The sequence below is a fragment of the Pan paniscus genome, chromosome 12, assembly GCF_029289425.2.
Source record: "Pan paniscus chromosome 12, NHGRI_mPanPan1-v2.0_pri, whole genome shotgun sequence".
Taxonomy (NCBI): Eukaryota; Metazoa; Chordata; class Mammalia; order Primates; family Hominidae; genus Pan; species Pan paniscus.
The window spans coordinates 45807343-45831754 of record NC_073261.2 but is presented as its reverse complement, the minus strand read 5'-3'; the positions used below and the strand labels follow the sequence as shown (position 1 = coordinate 45831754).

The 24412-nt window shown below is 41.0% G+C and overlaps 1 protein-coding gene across 6 annotated transcripts in view; it reads left to right on the top strand.

The window, feature by feature from the left end:
* CTNNA2 (catenin alpha 2) overlaps positions 1–24412 on the top strand; it is a 1151703-nt gene that overhangs the window by 1014098 nt on the left and 113193 nt on the right. The gene's annotated exons all lie outside the window — the stretch shown is intronic.

Here is a 24412-nt window from a genome sequence, read left to right as displayed (position 1 = left end):
GAGAAATAGGGTTTACTTCAGGCTGAGGGCCCTTGTCGGTTCAGGTATTATAACAAAATAGCATACACTGGAAGTCCTAAACAACAGAAATGTGTTTCTCACAGTTCTGGAGGCTGGAAGTCCAAGATCATGGTGCTAGCATGGTCGGGTTCTGATGAGGGCCTTTTTCCAGAGTTGCAGGTGGCTAACTCCTTACTGTATCCTCACCTTGCAGAAAGAAAGCTAGTTTGCTCTGTAGTTTCTGCTTATAAAGGCACTATTCCCATTCATGAAGACTCCACTCTCATGACTTAATTAGCCCCCAAGGGCCCCACCTCTAAATATCATCACATTGGAATTAGGGTTTCAACATAGTAATTTTGGGGGTATTGTACTGAGAGACTCTAAAGAGCAAGAAGCCGGCTGCACCTGCTTCCACATTGATTCGGTGAAAAGCTGGCTGCATTAGGACTGGCCTACACTGCCAGAGTTTGTCAGTAAAAAAGAGTGGTATTTTCTGTGAGTTGAGAGGTTTGGTGTGGAATGATCCAAGGTCCTGTTCAAGAGGGCTGTTTGGAGAGTGGATAAACCTCAGCAGAAATATTGAGGTATTACTACATTGCCAGGGGCTGAGGCAGGGGTACCAGGTGAATGAGGATGTAGATGCACTGGCCCTCAGTGAGAGAAACAAATCACTGATGAGAAAGCCAGCTGTGAGCACCCACGAAGCCCTGACAGCCCTTGTGCTGGGGCCGCGTCCCTGTGTAGTGAGCAAAGATGTTCCAATTTCCCCATTCTTTTCTCCCTTCCTCTACCTAACCCTGGAGACCAGTTAGTAAGTTGAGGGAACAGGATTTGAGGCTACCAAGTGGAAGAACAAAAGAGAAACTGAGTGCCTCCTCGTACCTGCTATACTCACCAAAGCCCCATACAGGGAAGGAGATGGGAGTCTTTATTTCCAAACAAAATGCAAGTTTTAACTCTTACATGGAACTCTGTGTAGAATCATTGCTCCCTGATCCCCCCACAGTTGCTCACATCCTAATCCCTGGAACCCATGAATATGTTACTTCATGTGGCAAAGGGGAATTAAGGTTGCAAATGGAATTAAGATTTACTAATCAGCTGAATTTAAGGTCAGGACATGAGCCTGGATTTATCCAGGTGGGCCCAATGTAATCACAAGGGTCTTTATATGTGAAAGAGGGAGGCAGGAGAGTTAGAGTGATGCAAGGAGAGAAAGACTTCACTAGCCGTTGTTAGTCTTGGAGATAAAAAGGAGCTATGAGCCAATGGGGGCAGCCTCTAGGAGCTGGAGAAGACAAGGGAACGAATTCTCTCCTAGAGCCTCCAGAAAAGAACATAGCACTGCTGACACCTTGATTTTAGCCCAGTGAGCCCCATTTCAATCTTCTGACCTTCAGAAATGTAAGATAAATTTTGTTATGTCCGAAGCCATTAAAGTTGTAATTTTTAACAGTAGCAGTAGGAAATTAACACACTAAATAACTAAATCAAAACTGCATTACTTCAGAAGAAGCAGAAAAGTCATAGGTAGAGAAAGAATTAGCCTCAAGGAATAACTTAAATGAAGAGAGGGAGATCAAAAAATGAAGTCACTTTAAGAATATGCAGCCCCAAGTGGTTTCTCAACCTAACAGTTACATATCTAAATCAGGTTATCTGTCCATATTTCTTTCTAGAAGCTCCCCACAAGGCCAACCTGGATCCTGTGTTTCTCTTAAGTGGGTTTTGCATTCTCTGGTTCTGAACAAAGGTCATGTCCAAAGTCCATATTCGGATACAGTTTTCATGGAGCTCTACTCATTTGCAGAGAGAGTCAGCTCTGTCAGGGTGATTGGTAGTTAGTGTGAGCCTCAGCTGTTCTCAAGGATCCTCAAAAGAGAGTCTTAATGAGTGCTGCAGTCTTCTGTAGCAAGAGGATGGGAGCTGTGATGTGTTTGAGCAATAAAGTTGGAGATCCAAGTTGGGGCCAGACAGTGGAGGACTTCAGATACTGTAGAAAATAGATTGCATTTAATTTCAATAATTATAATGTGTGTTGATAAACATTTGAACTGTGACCGTTGCATTGAAGGGGTTAGGAATAAAGAGTTGGAGATATCTTGCAGTTAAAGGTGACAGGACTTTAATTGCTGAGTAGGAATCTTAGTTTTCTATCCTGGAGATTTTTGTCCCCGCCCAAATCTCATGTTGAATTGTAATCCCCAGTGTTGAAGAAGGGGCCTGGTGGGAGGTGATTGGATCATGGGGATGGTTTATCACCATTCCCTTAGTGCTGCTTGTTTAAGTGTGTAGCACCCAGCCCCCACTTCTTGCCAGCCACGTGAAGACGGCTTGCTTTCCCCCTCACCTTCCTCCGTGATGGTAAGTTTCCTGAGGTCTCCCCAGAAGCAGAGGCCTGTACAGCCTGCAAAACCATGAGCTGATTAAACCTCTTTTCTTTATAAATTACCCAGTCTCAGTTATGTCTTTGTAGCAGCGTGAGAATAGACTAATACAATATGTCATTAGCTGATAGTGACACTGAGCAGGAGAAGATGGGGTCCTGTGGTGCATATGTTTTGTGGAATTCATGCATTTGGGGTGATTGTGCACTGCTCAATTGGAGCTATCAACCAACTCAGAAAATTACGTAAAGGTAAGAGTGAGAAGCCAGAGTCTGGGATAATGAGTTATGTATTTTCAACCCAATAATGAAAAATAGGGTCAGGGTGAGTGAGATCATCAAACAAGGAAGTATTGAATAGGTGCCATACGTGTGTATTAGAGGAAAGCATTTATTTAATGAAAAAAACCACTTGTAGCAATCTTGAACATGTCAAGCAGCCTCAATGGGAGAGCAGAATTCAAATACATGGGTGAGCAGAAAGGAAAGAAGTTGTAAATGCAACAAAGGCTGAGTAAATATGAAGTTGGTCCCGGTGCATGGAGAGAGGCAACTTTTCATAGAATAAAAAAAGGTGTCTATGAGCTGTAAATTGAGAGAAGAAACTCCGTATGAATGACTGGGGCACTGGAAAGAGAAGCAAAAGGAGGAAAATGTTAGTGATTTGGTGATAATGTTAGGCCTGCGTGAAGAGAAAGTTATAAGGTAGATGGAAAGGGGAAGATAGGCTACGACAATTCCTACTGCTGACATTAAACCTAAATAACAGTATTTATGCCACCATGGGGTCTTTTCTATTGCAGTCCTGAGTGAATGATGGGGCTGGGCTCTACAGCGAGCTCGGCTCCCCTGTTGTAAGGGTGTAAGTGGTACATGAACATGCAGCCAGCAGCTTGCACACAGGAGGGGCTGGCGTCTGTTGTGTTCTCAGTATATTTCATGCTAAGGTTAATACAGAAGAGGCAGGAGATGGTCCCTGACTTTGAAAAGTTGATAATGGGGAAGGCAAGTCTTCACAGAGGACAACGTTTTAATATAACCAATCTTGATACAAATTGGTTGAGGAAGGCTTCCTAGATGACGTGAGGCATGACTTTGACCTTAGGATAGGCAGAGGTAGAAGGGTGAATCATATAAGCAAAAGCATAGCATAAGACTTTTTGCTCTTGGCGCTGAGGAGTTGTCATACCTGCCTATGTAGTCCTAACAAAAGCATAGCTGCTGATGGGGATGACAGGCCTTCAGGAGATGTCCTGCAGGGAAATAGCTGGGGAGAGGGACTGTGGCATAGTGGGAGGAGCACTGGTTTGGGAGACAGACCATTGAATATTCCTGGCTCTGAACCTGACCATTTAGGTGATCAGGGGAGATGTACTTCACCTCCATGTGTTCTTATCTGTAAATTAGGGGTTAGAAGAGGTACCTCATAAGATAGTATCTTGTATATCCTCCTCCACATTCCTTGTTCTCCTACCTTGAATATATAATAGTGGGTGTACACTTTCCTTTTCAGAAGAATCTGACTCCGCCTACCTGCTCTTTCTCATTTTCTTCTGATTCATCTTCCAAACAGGTGTGCAAGTGCTCTTTAGGTGACATTTGCCCAGTGGTCACTCACCTGCTTAAAGTTCTGCCCATTGCCTACAGGTGAAAGTTGTTATAACATCTTTGGTGCTGACTTCCATCCCAGCCATATTTTCTGCTGACTCCCCTCTTGCAGACTAGTCACGTTGAACTACTTGCCAATCTCCAAATACTCCAGTCTCTTTGGCCATGGCTCACATTCTTTCTTCTTCCCTAGAATAGTCTCCCGATGCCACTAGCCCCTAATTTTTGCCATTACCTCCTTCCCCATCTTAGGGTCTGCCTTGTTGTAAGCCTAGGGACCTGTGTATCTTTGAAGCTTTTCCTAAACAACTGCCCTCATACATGCTCTCTCACACACAAAAAAATGCTCTCCACCCACTTTGTGGTCCCACTCTGATAAGCATAGATCTCTACTGTAGCACGTTTGTATTTGACTTCATTTGCTCTTTTATGGTCTGTATTATCTCATTAGATGTCTCCCCCTTGCCACCCCCACCTCATACTTTTAAGTTTTTATTTACATAGGTTTTTGGGGAACAGGTGGTATTTGGTTACATGAGTAAGTTCTTTAGTAGTGATTTGTGAGATTTTGGTGCACCCATCACTGAGCAGTATACACTTTTTTTTTGTATGACTTCCAGAAGCTTGTGTGGTGATTAATTAAATGTGGTGAGTGAGTGAATGAAGCAGAAGACAAGCAATGTCTTCTCACTCTTTCCTCCTCTGGTAGTTCCTGTTTGTGCTGGGGCAGGATTGCACAGCTAGAGTTTTTTTTTTTAATAGCAATTTTTGCTACCCTGCCTCCCCAACACACACAGTCTCAGGAGCCCTCTCCTGCCTGGTTGGACGGGCTCAGTGTGCTCAAGAGAGAATCCTTGCCTGGCAGCTGGAATCTCATAGGGCAGGTCCCGGAAGTCTTTGGGGCCTCTTTCAATCTGAATGATTAGGATTTCCCTTCTGTGTTGGTGATGCCCTCCCCAGTGACTGTGAAGTAAGGGAGAAATAACTATTCTGGTCAAGTTCAGTGACTCTGAATCTGATTTGGCTTGTATCTGGGTAACTCTCAGGAGCAGGACTGGCCTCAGGCAAAAAAACAAACAAACAACAACAAAAACCCTGAATTCAGCTAAGCCTGACTTTCCAACTTCCCCCTCACCCATCTGCTCTCTACCCTCAATATCAAATGTTTGCTTTTGTTTTCTCTCCTATTGTAGCCTGTCCCTTGGAAAATGTATTTTATGCTAGGGTTTTTCTGGAGGGGCCTTGATCACACTCACCATGTCAGCTTTTCCTAAGCCCCTCTTAAGAGATTGACTGTAACTTGAAGTTGAAAAGCTGCCTCATTGGTGCTCCATGATCTGTAAGGATAATGACTACCTTACCCGCTGGCAGGATTGCATAAGGTGCAATACGTTGTGCCTGGGACCTGCAAACAGACTCCAGGTTCAAACATTGGCTCTGCCACTTATTAGCTGTATGATCTGGGCAAGCTATTAGGTTGGTTCAAAAGTAATTTCATTTTTTGCCATTGAAAGTAATGTCAAAAACCACAATTACTTTTGCACCAACCTAATACTCTCTTAGCTTCTGGTTATTCATCTGAAAAATAAAAAAATCTGTTTTTAATGTTTGTGGTGAGCAATAAATGAGCATCATATAGGGATCTCTAGAATGTGCTTTGAAGTTAGGCCACTATAGTTCAAACCTGCATTTTCTCCTTACTCTGGTATGACCTCAGTAAATCTACTGAACTTCTCTGTGCCTCGATTTTCTTTTTCTTTTTTTTTTATTTTTTTGAGACAGAGTCTGGCTCTGTCACCTAGGCTGGAGTGCAGTGGTGCGATCTCAGCTCACTGAAACCTCCGCCTCCCGGGTTCAAGGGATTCTCATGCCTCAGCCTCCTGAGTAGCTAGGATTACAGGTGTGCATCATCACATCCGGCTAATTTTTGTATTTTTAGTAGAGATGGCGTTTCGCCATGTTGGCCAGGCTGGTCTCGAACTCCTGACCTTGTGATCCGCCCACCTCAGCCTCCCAAAGTGCTGAGATTACAGATGTGCATCACCACGCCTGGCTAATTTTTGTATTTTTAGTAGAGATGGGGTTTCACCATGTTGGCCAGGCTGGTCTCAAACTCCTGACCTCAGGTGATCCTCCCACATCAGCCTCCCAAAGTGCTGGGATTACAGACATGAGCCACTGTGCCGGGCCTCTCTGTGCCTCAATTTTCTCATCTATAAAATGGGAATGATAATGACAGAACCTTCTTCGTATGGTGTTCTGAGGATAAAACAAAAAAAGATAGAGCTTATAAAAAAGTGTTTGCACAGTTAAAACTCACACATCCCAACTCTTGCGTCATTTCAGGTGCTGTGAGAATTGAATAAAATAATATTAGAACTTTTGAAAGTACCTTAAGCACTGCATAGCTATCCAGGATTTCCTTGAATGCAAACTTCTCTAAGAATCCTGCAAGAACTATGGAGTTTTAAAAAATCCTTTTGTCACCCTTCTAACATTTTTTGAAATTTGGGAGGTAGTAGAATATGGTCATTGTACAAATTGTCTATGGACATGTCTGCATTTCAGGGGAAAAATTTGAGCACTATGACACAGTTGATGGCACCACCCTGAGTGCTCAGGAAAATGTGCTTTTTGTGTCAAAACACAAGGTCTCACTCTTACCCAGAATATTCATGAAAGATGATAGTAATTAGGACTTTCTAATTAAAAGTGTCAGAAAAAATTCTGAGATAACTCACTTTCATAGAGTTGTAAGAAGTGATGACATGAGGATAATTTTTTTAAAAGAAAGCAAAGCAAGTGTAGTATGGGGGAATTCCTGTTGGCTGGAGTTTAGAAAACAGGGCACTATTTGTCAAAAAGTGAAGCGTTTGTGGTAGGCCTGTGAGTCTCAGACTTGAGCATGCTTTGGAGCCACCAGAAGGGCTAAAAACACAGATAACTGGGCCCCACCCCCGTAGTTTCTGATTTCTGTGTATCCGGGGTGAGGCCTGAGAATTTGCATGCCTGATAAGTTCCCAGGTGATGCTGATGCTGTTGGGCTTGTGTTAGATCAGTTTTACCTGAAATCTGCTTTATCTTAAGTGGCAGCTGGGGAGTCTTTTAGAAACAGGAATTGTCAGGCCGATTGCAGAGCTCTGGAATCAGAATCTTCTGGTGAAATGTACGTTTAGCAAGCACACCAGGTGATTCTTATGATGGGGCAAAGTTGGGAGTCATTGGGAGAGAGAGAACATCTCTGAGGCCTCTCCCTGGTTGGCCTCTGTAAAGGAGAAAGCAAAGCTGATGGACCCAGACTAATGCCTTAGAAGAGAAAGAGGCACTCGCTTACTTGGAAATACTCTAACTGAATTTAAAGTAAATTTAAATTAAATTTCAAATAGGGAGACAGTTCTCCACCAGGGCTGCATATTAGGATTAGCTGGAGAGGCTTAAAATGCCCACGCCTTGTCCATACACAAGGACGAGTACATCAGAATTTATGAGTGTGGGTCCCAGGCATCAATATCTTTAATATTTCTCAGGCATTTTCAATGTGCATCCAAATTTATGAATAACAGAAATATAGAGGCTTGTAACTTGGTCTCCATTTTGCAGCAAATTAGCTGCATGACCAAGGGAAAATTTTCTTATAGAATAAATTCTTCTTGGTAAATGGATGGAGATGTGGGGCACATGAGAAAGGAAATGAGAGTTTGTTCGGAATAGATCAGTGGTTCTCAACCTTAGCTGTATTTTTGTTGTTGTTATTTGTTCGTTTGTTTTGAGATGGAGTCTCGCTCAGTCACCTAGGCTGGAGTGCAGTGGCGCGATCTTGGCTTACTGCAACCTCTGCCTCCTGGGGTTCAAGCAATTCTCCTGCCTCAGCCTCCTGAGTAGCTGGGACTACAGGCACCCACCACCATGCCTGGCTAATTTTTTGTATTTTTAGTAGGGATGGGGTTTCACCGTGTTAGTCAGGATGGTCTTGATCTCCTGACCTCGTGATCTGCCTGCCTCAGCCTCCCAAAGTGCTGGGATTACAGACGTGAGCCACCGTGCCCAGCCCTTAGCCGTACATTTCTAACAAGCCCCCAGGTATTGCCCTTGCTACTGGCCTGTGGACAATGCTCTGGGTACCAAAGCTGCCGTCCAAACTGTCTCACACTGAAATGTGAGCCCAACTCCACGCTTCAGGCATGATCATGAATCTCATGGGTCCTACCACATAGAAGGTGCAACCCCCACCAAAAAAATAAATAAATAAATAAAAATAAAAATAAATTACTCATTCCAGAGAGGGCTTTTTCCTTCAAAGTAGACCCTTTGGGAGTTTTTGCCCAGATTGGAGGGCTGCTGCCTCTGATATGTTTTTACACTGATTTTTCGTGAGTCTCTAACATATTCTTTGGAACATTCTCCAACTTTGTAGCTCTTCAGTCCCTGAGGACAGATTAGACTTTTGGAAAAGCTGTATCTGGTGGAATAATGAATGGTGACATAGGGGTTATGTAAACATAAATAAACAAGTATTAAGAGATGAGAAATAAAAAGATCCTTCTCTTTGAAGAACACAACCAGAAAGGAACTTGGGAAATACGAGCACAGATGGCTTCCTTGATCAGAGGCAAAGATTGCTAGGATTGGAGCATCTGGGGCAACTCATGTCCTGGTGGGCAGGCAGACAAACACCAGAGTAGTTTTTATAGGTATACCATCATACTTTGGGGTCAGCCAACTTTTATTGGTAAGAATAGTAACTATTTTCAGATTTGTAGGCCACATAGTCTCACAGATTTTTCTGTATGTAGGTGTTTTAACCGCCCTTTATAAGTGTAAAACCATTCTTAGCTTTAAAACCATATAAAAACGAGCCACTGGCTATATTTGGCCCATAGACATAGATTGCTACTCATAGTTTATAACTAAATACCAATGGAAAAGTATATCTATGTGTACATAATCTGTTGTGAAATAATAGGTATTAAGACATTTGAAAGTTAAATTTTCTGTCTTCAGGGAATGCTAAAACAATAATTGCAATTATTGCTTATTTAACTAAGCACTTACATTGATGAAGACCTCCAAATATTTTTATAGCCCTCTTTTGTTCTCTCCCTTTCTCTAGGTGCACCTGAAAAATATTATTGGTGTTCACACAATGAGTATGCTTGCTAAACTTGGATCCCACAAAAAATTGCAGAGCCTATTTGAGGCAAAAGCCTGGGGTTAAATAACGAAACAGCCAGCCTCTAGAGCACAAAACTAAACAGAAGCAAGATACATAGAATTTCATTACTTGCTTCTCTCTGGTACTATTAGTCAGAACACCAACTTTAGCTTTATTTCACATAGCAGATTGAAAGGTCAGACTGGCCATTCACCCAGACTGATTCAGCTAGGGGGGTAAAAATGACCTACTGAGGATGAAAGTAAAACATTTCACTTGTAGAGAGTTGCTAAGGTGAGGCACATTTGAAGGGCACCATGGGGCTTGGCCTGCTCCTACGGGTGTTGGTTACAAGCATAACCTTGGCTCGGGGTTTGTGTACACTTCTGAAAGTGCAGCTGCGCCTTTCATCTAGAGCTAGCCATGGTCTCCTGAGAGCCTGAAGGTGAAAGCAAATGCATCTGTGGTCCACTACTGGCCATGGCTCTGGACTGTGAGGGATGCATCTGCTGCCCAACAAGGCAGCAGTGGCTACTCGAAGGTCACCTTGGAAAAAAAGGGACTCCATGTGGCAGAGCCCTTTCTGAGAGGGCGTGAAATAACCCCAGGTGATGTGAAATAACCCTCCTGCCCACCCCCTGGCACTGCTCTGCCCTGCTTTCTGAGCATCATGGAAATATTAGATTTCAGAGCTGAGCAAGGAGCTGTTGCAATTGCAGCCCTCAGTAGCAGTTTGTGGCCCATAAAAGGAAGAGTTGTAGGGCACTCAACAGGGGAGCTTCCAGCTTGGGAGAGACTTGTGAGAGCACTGGTTATCAATGAAAACCAGGAGGCCTTGTCAGACTGTGTATGTGTTTTGCAGGACACAGACAGGAAGAAACTAATAGCTGCAAGTATGATGAAAGTGGGGAGACCTTCCTGATGGGTTAGTGACATTAGATAGCCAGGAAACGTTGTTCATAAGTGGTATTAAGCAGAGGAGAACTTGAAGCAGGTGTCAGGAACAAGGGTATGAAGTCATATAAAGAAAGCAGAACTGGGATGAGCCTGACCACGTGGGAGGAGGATTTGAGAGTATCAGAGATGGTGCTGCAATACTTGGATGGTTTCGATAGCACTGTTTAATGAGCCTAAGACAGCAGATATGGAGAACTCTTTGATTTTCCCTCTCTGATGACTGAGGGATCTGGCCTACCACCTGGTCTGGGAATGGATGGGATTGCTCCCCGGGGGAAAGCATGGAAAAAGGGAGCTGTGCTTTGCACCCAAACAAGCTTGAACTTATACACTAAGGAGAGAATTAAAACTTCATGAGAGAACATGGGGGAAAATGCAATAAAGATCTGAAAGAAAAGAAGAGGTGGCACTAGAGCTCAGGTAAGATGGAGCGAACAGGTTTGAGGGGTTGAGCTTGGAAAGAGTCCATGAGGCAATGCAGGTAATAGGAGGCAGGGGTTACAGGTTCTGAGGGCAGGGAGGGAGCTGTTAAGGGGAATGAGTTGGTTCAAAGGTCATTTCTTTAGTCAGTTCCCTGGTGCGGTCAAGGACAGCAGTCAGGTTGTCTCCCCTACCCCATATTCCCATTGCTGTGATTTACTTAGGAACCCTCTGGAGTTGTGACACAGGTTCCCAGGACTTCTCCTTCGGGCAGTAACCATTGCAGTGGCCAGACCAGGTGTTTACCAAGGGGCCAATGAGGACTAGTACCTTCTATTAGATATACTCTAGGGCTTTGTCTTGGGCTACCCATACAGACTGCTAAAGCCAGGAATGGAGCAGTAAGTGATAAGGAAGTGGATATCCAAGAAGGATACGGCCACAGATGAAAGGCTGCACAATTGGCCTCTTGGTTAGAGAGGCCTCTAGAGTGATCCTCCAGTTTCAGGAAGAGGTTGTTGATGGTGCTACATTGAGAGGTAAGCCAGATGGCAGTACTGACTCAGAATTGCTTCTCTGTTCACCTGCAAACTTCTTTTGTCAATGTTTGGGATGGTGGAGAATATCCTAGAGGTCCTTCTGGGTCTTCTGCTCCATGCCTATCTCCTCCTGGTTTTTTATTTGTTTGTTTGTTTTCTGGCCCCAGAACTTAGTGCTTTAAGGAGACCTGGGAGGGGCACATATTTTTATTCTTTAAGAACCTGTGCTTCTCCTTGATCCACTTAACTTTGATTTTACTTGTGTCATAAATACTATAAGTTGATACTTCTCTCATTTCCTGCTATGACGATGCTTTGGCATATTTGACAGGTCTGAAAAAATTAAATGGTTAAATCTGACCAAGTTTTCATCTAAACTGGGGGTTGGCAATCTTCTTCTGTAAAGGGATAGTAAGAGATCTTGGCTTGTGGGTCATATGGTCTCTGTCACAACTACCCAAATCTGCCATTGTCATGCAAAAGAAGTCATAGGCAATATGTATAAAAGGGTAAAGATGTGTTCCAATATGACTTTATTTATAGAAACAGGTGGTCAGAGGAAGAAAAGACCAAAGAACTTTTAGATAGGGTTGACAGAGTTTAAGGAAAAAACTCCTTGTCCTTATGTATTTCCCCAAAAGCCTGCCTGGGGAGCCTGAAATTTCAACAGTATATGGTAGTCCCCCCTTATCCATAGTTTTGCTTTCTGGAGTTTCAGTTACCAGTGGTCTGAAAATATTAAATGGAAAATTTCAGAAATAACTCATACATTTTAAATTGAGTGCCATTCTGAATAGCATAATGAAATCTTGCACCCTCTAGCTCCATCCATCCTGAATGTCAATCCTCCTTTGTCCAGCATATGCACTGTAGAGGCTATGTGCTCCTTCGTCACTTAGTATCCTTCTTGGTTATTAGATCTGCTGTAGAGGTATCCCAGTGCTTATGTTCAATTAACCCTAATTTTACTTAATAATGGCTCCAAAGTGCAAGAGTAATAATGCTGGGATATTTTTACAATTGTTCTATTTTATTACTAGTTATTGTCAATCTCTTACTGTTCCCAGGTTATAAATTAAACTTTATCGTAGGTATGCATGTTCAGGAAAATACATTATGTATATAGGGCTTGGTACTATTTGTGGTTTCAGGTATCTGCTGGGGTTCTTGGAATGTATTTCCCATGGATTAGAAGGAACTACTGTTTGGTTTGTGTGTGTGTTTTTTTTAAAGCTCTAAAGGGCTCAGGAACATCTTAATTAGATTAAGGTGTTATATTACCTAGGAGAAGAAAATATGACCTTAGTGAATAGTTACTTTGATTAATCAATTAGCATCTTTTTCTAGGTAAACCAACAGCGATAAGAAAGAGCTGTACCCCAGAGGTAAGGGCAGATGGGAGCAGGAGGTAAGGAAGCACCCATGACAGGGAGGCTGCCTTGGAACTACGTTTATAGCTACTGTTTACAAGGTCTTGGACAGGGAGCCATGGGAGCCACAAGGATGAAAATAAAAATACAACCATTATCCTCAAAGATGTGGAAATTTAGTTGAAGATACATGTTAGCTATGTGTATATCTTTGATTTATATATCTAATTCCGTGTGTAGGTATCCTCCATCCATATAATAAATAATGGATAAGACAATAGTATGTGGTAAGTTGCAATGGGTAGCACAGCCAGTAAGCCTGAAGGTGTTTGGAAGAGATCTATTTCTACTGGTTGTGTGAATGGGATGCCTTCAGCAACACGTGGATTTTGAATTGAACCTTGGAAGATTGCTAGTTTAATTGGCGGAGGCATCCCCTCCACAAAAAAAGAAGACAATGTGGGACATAAACTGGGGACTCATGACTGTTTTCCTTATTCTGTGTGAAGCGGGCTGTAGTCACAGATCCAATATTGGTTAGGATGGTTAGATTCATCCTGCATTGTGGATATGGCCTTGACTCCACACTTCCACTTGTCATCTGGAAATGTAGGAGACCAGGTTTTAGAGAATAGCTGCACTTACTTATTCATCTGGATCTTCATTCTGTAAACGTTCCTCGGCTTCCGTTAAATGTCAAGCACCGGATGGTTCAGTGCAGCCCTCCTGCATTGCTAGAGATGGATCCTGGAGTTTTCATCCTGCTAATATGCAGCCCACATATATGAAGGTCAACATGTTTTATTCACTGGAAATAAGTTGAGATTTCATTTACTTACATGAGATGCTGAAAACTAAATAATAGTGGAGAGTTGCAAGATTTTAGTTCCTCCATGTAAAGATGGAGAAAACAAAATCCCCTGATGCCTTTAGTAATTAAAAGGGCATTACATTCCCGGCATGGTTTAAGGTAAGACATGATAAGCCTCTCCTGTCCTTTTCACATAACCACACATTATTGATGAGCCAGCATCAAGAAGGCATTAGGTGATGCTTTCTTGCATTATTTTAAGCCACTGAGGTTTTTATATATGAAGGGTATAGATTTATGCTGAGTGATTCAGCTATGAAGCGGGCACATCAATTTGTTCATGAATGTGAGCTGGTGATTACCTCCATTAAAGTCACCAGGGCAGACTGATCACTTTAATGTGGGCAGAGGCATGCAAACAGCATTTGCTAGTGGTGTGTGTATCCCTAAGAACACAGGCAAAAGAGCTGCTCTTCATCCCAGAAGCGCTCTAGAAAATGCAGATCTGTGTTTTTATAGACGTATAACTATAGTCAAGGGTACAATGCCTGGTGGGACCACGAACAAATTTCTTCGTTGTACCATGTGGCAGGATGTTGTATAAGGTTCACTTGATATTAGCTGGTGTATGCTAATTTGATGATAAACTTACTCGATTAACTGATACAGAAAAGTTATACTTCCTCCTAATTCTAGATCATAGAACTCAGTGCCCTCCTATGTATGACTAAGTTATGACAAATTGAGTGGTCCTCTATACAACATGAAGAGAGTTTGTGGGAGTTAGTAAATTCAAAAAATTGCAATTCAGCAACTGTGATCCCAGATACGTGTGGAGGGGTAAAGTAGGGATTCTGTCCTGCAAGAATTCAGTCTAGCTGGGAAAATGTGAAGTGGCTACTTGAGCAATCCTGATTTGCACTTGTGGTTTATAGAACGAATAGTTAGAAGGACATTCGGATGATATGTTGGTGGAGAAGTCAAGAAGAAACAGTGTTGAGGAATATGGGATGCAATGCTGGTAGCACTGGAAAATTGGCAATTCACTTATTCCAGGGACCTTTCAGCAAGGACTGTGGTCACAGGTAAACAAGTGCCATAACAGTTTTCCTGATGCAGAAATTTCACTTCTGACAGGAGCAAAAGCTAGATGCCTAAAGATGTGTATTACTTTGTTTTTGGTAATAGCAAACATTGGAGACTCCCCTAAGTGCATGACAGCAAGGAATTAATTTACCAAACAATGAGGCAACAACATTAGGGAATCTTATTCAATCATTAAAAAATATTGGTTAGAAGTGTATATAAAATCTATAAAATATTTGGGATATAACAGGTTGAAATAAGCAGTGACAAAAAGAATTATAACTTGAGAATTGTAACTTTATACAAAACTGAGGGATAAACTACGCAAGTGATCACATAGAGCTCCCTTCAGTTTTTATCATTGTCTTCCCCTTGTTTCTTTTGTAATACTCATCACAATATAAACTTTTAATGCCCTTATTACTTTGTTAAATTCTGTCTTCCCACCAAAATATAAGCTCATCTAGGGCATAAGTAATATTTTACTTGTATCTTCCATGTCTGTCATATATAGGCACTCAATATTTATTCAATGAGTGATCAATGATTGGATAATGTCATTCAAATATATTTTCACTTTTATAGTGACCTTTCAATAAATTGCATCTTATGGCGGTAACATTTGTCAAGTCCTTACTAGGTGCTGGGTTAACTAATCTCTTATTGCAATATTGTAATATTTTATATTTATATTTTATAACTGAGACACAATTGAGGCTCAGAGATGCAACACGTCTCACCCAGCTGGTGAGAATAAGAGTTAGAACATAAACCCTGGGCTGCTTGACTGCAAAGGCCAGGTCTTACCAATTATGATTTTTAAAATTAAACTATATAGAATGACCAAGAGTGCCAGATGCTTTATAGAGGTCATTTAAAACAGAGGCAAGAAAAAGTGATTCCACTTCCTCCTGTCCCCCAGTGTACTTAAGCCCCCAGCTGCTGACATCCACTGAGCAACCTTCCCTGATCAAATTATCCCTGCTATTTAAGTTTCCTCTATCCTTTAGAACTGCGGTGACTGTTAATCAGGCTGATAAACTTATGCCAGTGTGTAGCTGCTCATTTTAAAAGGATTCCATAATACCTCAGCAGGAAAGAGAGACAACTCCTACAATATTCTTCTGGGCAGCCAGACTTGACTCTCCTCAAGTCCAATTTTGATGGTGGCCATTTAGCCTATTCCTATGCCCATCTTCCTGGAAGCTGATCATTGAAGGCTGAGCCTGTTTTTCTACCAGCTGCTTCTGTCTTGCCTCTCAAAGGTTTCAGGGAGGTTTATCATTTCCACTGTTACTGAATTGTGAAACTCCATCTGTATTATAGGAGTCGTGTTCTGTAGGAACCTTGAGGTTCTCTAGAAGATAGGCATATATGTTAACATTTTCATGTGTACTAATTACATCAACACAGATAAACGAATAAACCTTCAGATGGAGACCGCAGCACTTTTCATTGTGATAATAGTTTTAGAGAAAAATGTTTTGTGTGAAATCTGTGCCACCATCCTCTCTGTGGTTTTATATGACCACATGACTGACTATAAATTCAAGTAATTCCCCTTGAATTTATTTAAATAAATTCATTTTATTCTCAAATTTACAGTGATGATGAAATATTAACATGAGGAGCAAGTGCTTTATGGACCTTCGAATTGCTATTCTGCTTTATTTCAATAGTGTGTTCTTAAAACACCAATATGATACCTGAAGCTGTAAAAATTAATGAAATGATTCAGTGTTTGGGAGTTGAATGCAGTGAATATTTGCTGGTGTTTCAAACAGAACAGAATCACAAATATTAAAAAATGTAATTTGATTTCCGAGGCCAGAAAAAGGGAAAATGTTCTCATTTTTCTGATGTACTTCATATCACGTTGGAGTTAAATGCCTAAATACTTTATTAGCAGAGGTTTTTAATGTCTAATTGAAGCTCAGCCTTCCAGGCATTTTGGCTTTTCTTGTGAGTGTTCAAACAAGACTGTGGCACTTTTGAGACAGAGCTGCTTTTCTGTGGCGGTGTCCACACAAAACTGAATTGTACAGCCACGATGTAGTTTATCAAGATCTGTGAGCTGTGTGGGGTTTTCTTTGTGTGATTAAAAAACATCTTGCCTTTTTAAATGGTGACTATACATTTTACTTTAACTTCTGGGATACATGTGCAGAATGTGCAGGTTGGTTACATAGGTATACATGTGCCATGGTGGTTTGCTGCACCTTTCAACCCATCATCTAGGTTTTAAGCCCCACATGCATTAGGTATTTGTCCTAATGCTTTCCCTCCCCTTGCATCCCACCCCCTGACAGGCCCCAGCGTGTGTTGTTCCCCCTCCCTGTGTCCATGTGTTGTCATTGTTCAACTCCCACTTTTGAGTGAGAACATGCAGTGTTTGGTTTTCTGTTCCTGTGTTAGTTTGCTGAGAATGATGGCTTTCAGCTTCATCCATGTCCCTGAAAAGGACATGAACCCATTCTTTTTTATGGGTGCATAGTATTCCGTCGTGTATATGTGCCATATTTTCCTTATCAAGTCTATCATTGATGGACATTTGGTTGGTTCTATGCCTTTGCTATTGTAAATAGTGCTGCAATAAACATATGTGTGCATGTGTCTTTATAGTAGAATGATTTATAACCCTTTGGGTATATACCCAGTAATGGAATTGCTGAGTCAAATGATATTTCTGGTTCTAGATCCTTGAGGAATAGCCACACTGTCTTCCACAATGGTTGAACTAATTACACTCCCACCAACAGTGTAAAAGCGTTCCTTTTCTCCACAGCCTTGCAAGCATCTGTTGTTTCCTGACTTTTTTTTTTTTGAAACGGGGTTTTACTTTTGTTGCCCAGGCTGGAGTGCAATGGCATGATCTCAGCTCACTGCAACCTCTGCCTGCTGATTTCAAGCAACTCTCCTGCCTCAGCCTCCTGAGTAGCTGGGATTACAGGCATGTGCCACCACACCTGGCTAATCTAGTATTTTTAGTAGAGGTGGGGTTTCTCCATGTTGGTCAGGCTGTTCTCGGACTCCCGACCTCAGATAATCCACTCAACTCCGCCTCCCAAAGTGCTGGGATTACAAGCATGAGCCACCCCACCCGCCCTGTTTCCTGACTTTTTAATGATCGCCATTCTAACTGGCATAAGATGATATCTCATTGTGGTTTTGATTTGCATTTCTCTAATGACCAGTGATGATGAGCTTTTTTTCATATGTTTGTTGGCCGCATAAATGTCATCTTTTGAGAAGTCTCTGTTCATATCCCTTGCCCACTTTTTGATAGGGTTGTTTTTTTCTTGTAAATTTAAGTTCCTTGTAGATTCTGGAAATTAGATCTTTGTCAGATGGGTAGATTGCAAAAATTTTCTCTCATTCTGTAGGTTGCCTGTTCACTCTGATGCTAGTTTATTTTGTTGTGCAGAAGCTCTTTAGTTTGATTACATCCAATTTGTCAATTTTGGCTTTTGTTACTATTGCTTTTGCTGTTTTAGTCGTGAAGTCTTTGCCCATGCCTATGTCCTGAATGGTATTGCCTAGGTTTTCTTCTAGGGTTTTTATGGCTTTGGGTTTTACATTTAAGTCTTTAAGCCATCTTGAGTTAATTTTTGTATAAGGTGTAAGGAAGGGGTCCAGTTTCTGTTTTCTGCATATAGCTAGCCAGTTTTCCCAGCACCATTTATTAAATGGGGAATCCTTTCCCCATTGCATATTTTTGTCAGGTTTGTCAAAGATTAGATGGTTATAGGCATGTGGTGTTATTTCTGAGGGCTCTGTTCTGTTCCATTGGTCTATATGTGTGTTTTGGTACCAGTACCATGCTGTTTTGGTTACTGTAACCTTGTAGTACGGTTTGAAGTCAGTTAGCCTGATGCCTCCAGCTTTGTTCTTTTTGCTTAGGATTGTCTTGGCTATACAGGCTCCTTTTTGTTTCCACATGAAATTTAAAGTAGTTTTTTCTAATTCTGCAAAGAAAGTGAATGGTAGCTTAATGGGAATAGCATTGAATCTATAAGTTACTTTGGGCAGTATGGCAATTTTCACGATACTGATTCTTCCTGTCCATGAGCATGGAATGTTTTTCCATTTGTTTGTGTTCTCTTATTTCCTTGAGCGGTGGTTTGTAGTTCTCCTTGAAGAAGTCCTTCACATCCCTTGAAAATTGTATTCCTAGGTATTATTTTATTATCTTTGTAGCTATTGGGTCACAATGTATATTTATGAGGGATGCATATGTTTGTTTTTTGAGATGCAGTTTCACTCTGTTGCCTAGACTGGAGTGGAGTGGAGCGATCTCGGCTCACTGTAACCTCCACCTCCTCAGTTCAAGCGATTCTTGTGCCTCAGCCTCCTGAGTTATTTTTGTCAATTTTAAACTGTCTTATCAGGAATATTGTCACTCTGCTTTTGGCTTCCTGAGGTGATTATTAAAGAGTTACAGGATAGATGCCAATTGTAATACAAATTCAATTAATGGAGTAAGTTACTTTCTTCAAAAAATAGGCATAGGCTCTCCTTGCTTTTTGTTGTTGTTGTTGTTGTTGTTGTTCTTTCTAGTTCTGCTAATGATATTGTTAATGTTAAATATTCACATACTTACAAAGTGTGCCCAGAAGAGCAAAAAAAAAAAATTATATTCATTGAGCATCTAGAAAGTAGTGCTAAACAGGCAATCATAAAATAAATCTTGCAGGATGGATAGTTTACCTCTCCATGATATGTTTACTGATTCCACTTAGCAGCACTGGTCTCTTCTTTTTCTGGAATCCTAAAGTTTTTGTGGTCAGCAGCCCACAGTTTAATGATGGCTGCTAAGCTTCCTCCTTTCCCTCAAGATAACTGGTTTTAAGGTACTAAGTCAGAGATAGACTGGCCTAGTCTTCTCAGCTTTTCCTTCCCCAGATCCATTATGCTCTCAGAAGTTAAGGAGAGCTTCCCTTTCTAACAGATTGGTAGGTATTTAGTACAATTAGCTCACCAACGAGCTCTACCACCTATAGTCATGACCTATTCCACTTTCAGAAATCCCAGATCAATCTAAATTGCTCAAAATTTAATACTTAATGAAATGCTTTATTGTTTTCTAAGCTTCCAGGAAGGCGATTAAATCTCGTGGCTTCAGTTAAGTTGTAAATAATTCAAGAGCGGAGAAGGCAGAGGCGGGGCCCATTTGAGCAAGTATATCCCATAAACGTTTCCTGCTTGGTTGCATCAAGCAGGTTTCAAAATTCTATCAGATTTAATTGTATTGTTCAACATCTTTGGGGTTGCAATGTATTGATGATCTATTTTCTGCTTTTTCAGTCACATTAATCTTTTCAAATGTCTAGTAATTCCAGTCCACCATTCCTTTCCTCCTCCATAGTTCCCCTTATCACCCTTTATCATGAGAAACTGACCATGTAGGATAAAATATTAGCTTTGAAAAAATAGGACATTTACTTTACCACAGTGTCTGATGTTGTAACAGATATCTAGTTAAAGAACAGGTTGTTGAAATCAATTATCAGATACTGGCAGTTGTGGTAGCTCATGCATGTAATCCTAGCACTTTGGGAGGCCGAGGCAAGTGGATCACTTGAGGCTAGGAGTTCGAGACCAGCCTGGCCAACATGTTGAAACCCCATCTCTACTAAAAATACAAAAATTAGCCAGGCGTAGTGTTGGGTGCCTGTAACCCCAGCTACTGGTGAGGCTGAGACAGGAGAATCACTTGAACCTGGGAGGTGGAGGTTACAGTGAGCTGAGATCTTGCTGCTGCACTCCAGCCTGGGCAACAGAATGAGACTCGATCTCAAAAAAAAAAAAAAAATCAATTTTGAGATACTTACTGTGTATAGTTATCTTGGACTGATGTTGTTGAGGTTGAGATGTTAGCTGGCATTTCAAGCTATATTATTTTTTCTTTTTTGGAGATGGAGTATCTCTCTGTCACTCAGGACACAGTGCAGTGGTGTGATCTCAGCTCACTGCAAACTGTGCTTCCCGGTCTCAAGCGATTCTCCTGCTTCAGCCTCCTGAGAATTTTGGATTACAGGTGTGTGCCACCACACCCTGGCTATTTTTTGTATTTTTAGTAGAAATGAGGTTTCGCCACATTTCCCAGGCTGGTCTTCAACTCCTGGCTTATTAGGAGCCTCAGCCTCCCAAATTGCTGGGATTATAGGCATGAGCCACTGCATCTGGCCCAAGCTACGTTATTGATTGGGGACTGCCTCAAGCAATGAAGCTAAGGATCATTTGCTGATGAAATTCTAGGAATCAAAATATATAAAACCAAGTTGATAGTCACCACTGGGCCAATGGGTCCAGTGAGAAGCAGAGAAAGATAAGCCAAAAGAAAAAAGGGAAGGTAGGGATTTGGATAGAGCCCATGACCAACTTAAAATATGTAAGCCTGCCTCTGAAGATACTGAAATCCTTAGCATCATATTGGAAATATTTTCAGAATGTTTCCAAAGAAAATACAAGGTGAATGAAATTCTGGGTTTTAAGTGGAATTAAATAGCAGGAGTACGTTGCAGAGTATAGGCTGCCAGACTTTAGGATTTATGGATCAGTACAATTAAAGAGAATAAATAACTGGAGGACTATCAAGAGGTGCCAGCTCTTTATTTTTGCCAAGCATTGCTAGCTTGGTTTCCCCCTACTAAGATTCTGTTGGGTGAGGAGTTAGGCCTAAGGGATAATAGAGTTTAATGTAAACAAAAGATGAGAAAACAGTTCAAAAGATACACAAAGAAAAGTTTATTTTCACTATGTGGAAGTTATTAGTTAGCGTTTCCCTCTGTTAGAGTCCAGCTCTTCTGAGCTCTAAGTCCCACAGGGTCGACTTCTGCCAGGTGACTCGCAGTCAGCATAAGTGGGAAGCTCTGCGATCTGGGGAGCTGTGTTGTGACTGACAGAGTCCAGTTACAGCACTCTTCATTTGTGCTCAGGTAGATACCCTCTACTGTCTGCAAGCCTCAACTCCAAACCACACTCAGGTTTCCCTAGCTTACACTGTGCTCCCTGGAGACATGCACAGATGCAAGAAAGTGTTTTCCAGAGCTGTTGATATAATACTTTGTGGCTGCTACTTTTTTTCTAAATGTTTTTTAATATGGAAAATGCTAAGCATATCCCAAAGTAAAGAATGTGTAATGAACCATCATACACTGTCACTCAGCTTCAACAATTATAAACTAATGGCGAATCTTGTTTTTTCTACACTTCTACCCATTTCCCCAACCCCAGATAATTGTGAAGCAAATTCCAAACATCAGTTCGTCAATAAACATCTTGATCATATAGCTCTAAAAGCTATAGACTCTTTTAAAAAAAAAAGTACCATTAGCATGCTTTAAAATAATAATAACTCCTCAGTATCATCAAATGTCTAGTTCATATTTAAATTTCCTTGATGGTTTCATAAATGCAGTCTTATTTACTTATTTATTTACATATTTACATATATATATGTATATTATAGTTTGTTTTTTCTATTCAGGACACAAATGAGATCTATGTCTTTTTTCCAACAGTTTGTAACCATCAGGATTTTTATGATTGCGTGTATGTACTTTTATTTTACATGTTTCTTTTCCTCTTGAATTTTCTGTAAATCGAAAACTGATCCTAAATGGCTGACCTTTTCTTTTTTTGGCAAGAATATTTCATAGACAGTGGTATGTCACTCAGTCAAGAAACACATGATCTCTGGTTGTCGCTCTTTCTTTTTTTAATGTTAACCACTGATGACTTGGTCTGGATCCATTATTTCATTAAGCGTGTTGGTATTTTCTTATGCTTTTTACAGAAATGCAAATAATTACCTGATTCTTGGGGCATTTTTAAGTTTTCATATTGTCGTTGTGCTAAACTCTAGCAATTATTCACTGTTTGCAAAAGTGTGATCTCAAGTCTTTTGCACAGCAAGCAGGGATGGTACGGGGCAAAAACAGCCATCATCTAAAATTATCACTATTTCATAGAATGAGAGGTTGTTCAAAAGCAGATATAGGAAAAATTTAATTGAATATTAAAAGGTAGAACTTTAAATACATATATCTTTCTAGAAGATTCTCCACTATCCTGATTTTTTTTTCCCCCCCCATATGCCACTTTGGACAGGGGAAGCTGCATTCTGGACTCGTACCACAGATCAGAATGTAGGAACCATTGGTTAACACCATAGCATTGGTTAACATCTGCTAGAAGGTGAACATTTGTCTTGCCAAATTAAGGGTGAAGCTCAACTGTATTTTTGAGGGCACCATTTATCCATTGTGTATTCCAAATTACTGTCTACAATAAGTTACACTAAGTTTACAAGCTATTGTTTAATTTATTAAATAAACATGTACGAAACACCAATTCTGTGTCATGCACTTGGATTGTAAAATGAACAAGAATATAGAATACAGATGTAACAAAGATGAATAAAAATGTGGAGAGAAGACATTATGATATAACAAAGAAATTGAAGTTAAGAGACCTGCATCGTTAGTTCCTGCCCCATATCTAAGAACCTTCCTGCCCATGGCATGCAGTATCTGTGAATGGTCCTAATGAGGCATATGTCTTTTCACACTTATTTTGAAAACTAAGTAAAATAATGAAAATCAAAGGTAAACTATAAACTATAAGAAATTAAATGGTAATGTTTGGAATTCACTTGTCATAATTTCTCCTAGTACATTTTCTCACTGAAATAGCTATAATGCATCCTCTTTCTCCCTTAAAAACTCCAAAACCCTATTCTTTACACTAATGGTTTATTGAAGTAATCTTTAAAAGTATTCTATCACCCTCAACCCATCTCATTTGCTGATAACGAAGCAGCAATCTAAAATGTGAAGTGACATATAAAGATGCCCAGGGGTTGAACTTCCCGATCTCCTGGCCTGTACTCTTCTCACTATGTCATACTGCCTAAGGTTTCTTTCACATTAGGAACTATAAGCATGGGTGGTACATTCTAAAATCCTAGGGCATTCAGGAATGGGAGGAGAGCAGCCCAGTTTTGGAGACTAAACATAAGCAGGATACCAAAAAGGCAGGTGGCCACAAGACTCCAGGGATTCCATCTGCTAATCACTTGTTCTGTTTGCTCCATAGCTCCTACCCCTTGCTGTCCTTCTCCTCTTCTTTGACTTTTCATATCCCCATTCTTGTGTTGTCTTGATACCAGCCTGATGGGACTGATTGGTCTTTTGATGGTGGCTTTGTGGCTGTTGACCTTGGCTAATCAATCTCACCTTGAATTACCAACTCTCCTTCAAGAGAAGGAATAACAACAAGTTGAACCCCTTGACCTGGGAACTTGAATTCAGTCCAGCTGTTTGGGGTAGCATAGTGTTCCTAAAATTCAGATTTGAATGTCTTGCTTCCTCTTCCCTCCTTGGTTCCTGGCCCCATCCATCTTCAGAGCCAACTGTTTGAAGACGGAAGGAGCCAGGAACCAAGGAAGAGGGGAAAAGAAGACATTCAAATTTGGACCAGGAACCAAGGAGGGGGGAAAAAAAAAAACTATTGGCTTTGAAGATGGAAGGTGCCAGAAAACAAGGAGGCCATCAAATTTGAATGTCTTTATACTAGATCTGCACATTGTAGTTTACTATATATTCCGCCATTGTGTATTGAATGCTACGAGCATTTTTGTTACATTGCTCATAACAGCTGGCCTCTAATAACATTTGAGTTGGCTATTAGTGGACTAAAATTTTCAGGCAGATCGGGTATTTTGGGGGCAGGGCACCATAATTGTCAGCTTACTATGAGTCTCTCAAGCCCAAATAATTGCCTGTAGCATTCTTCTCACTCAGCTCTACAGGGTCAGAACTGAGTACTTATACGGCCAAGATCACAGGGTTTTGCATTTGATGATGAGTCTTAGGAGGCTCCAGAGAGTGTAGGCGGATCAAGGCAGTTCATAAGAAAAAACAGTTCAAAAACCCTGTTAAAATGCAACCTTGTATATGCTTGATAGTCGTGAAATGCCTCTTCTGACAGAAATGCCTAAATTAGCATAAGTAGTACTAGTTGGTTCTACATGAAGGCCAGGGTACCCTTATCTTATTTCTGAAAGAATTCTCCTGG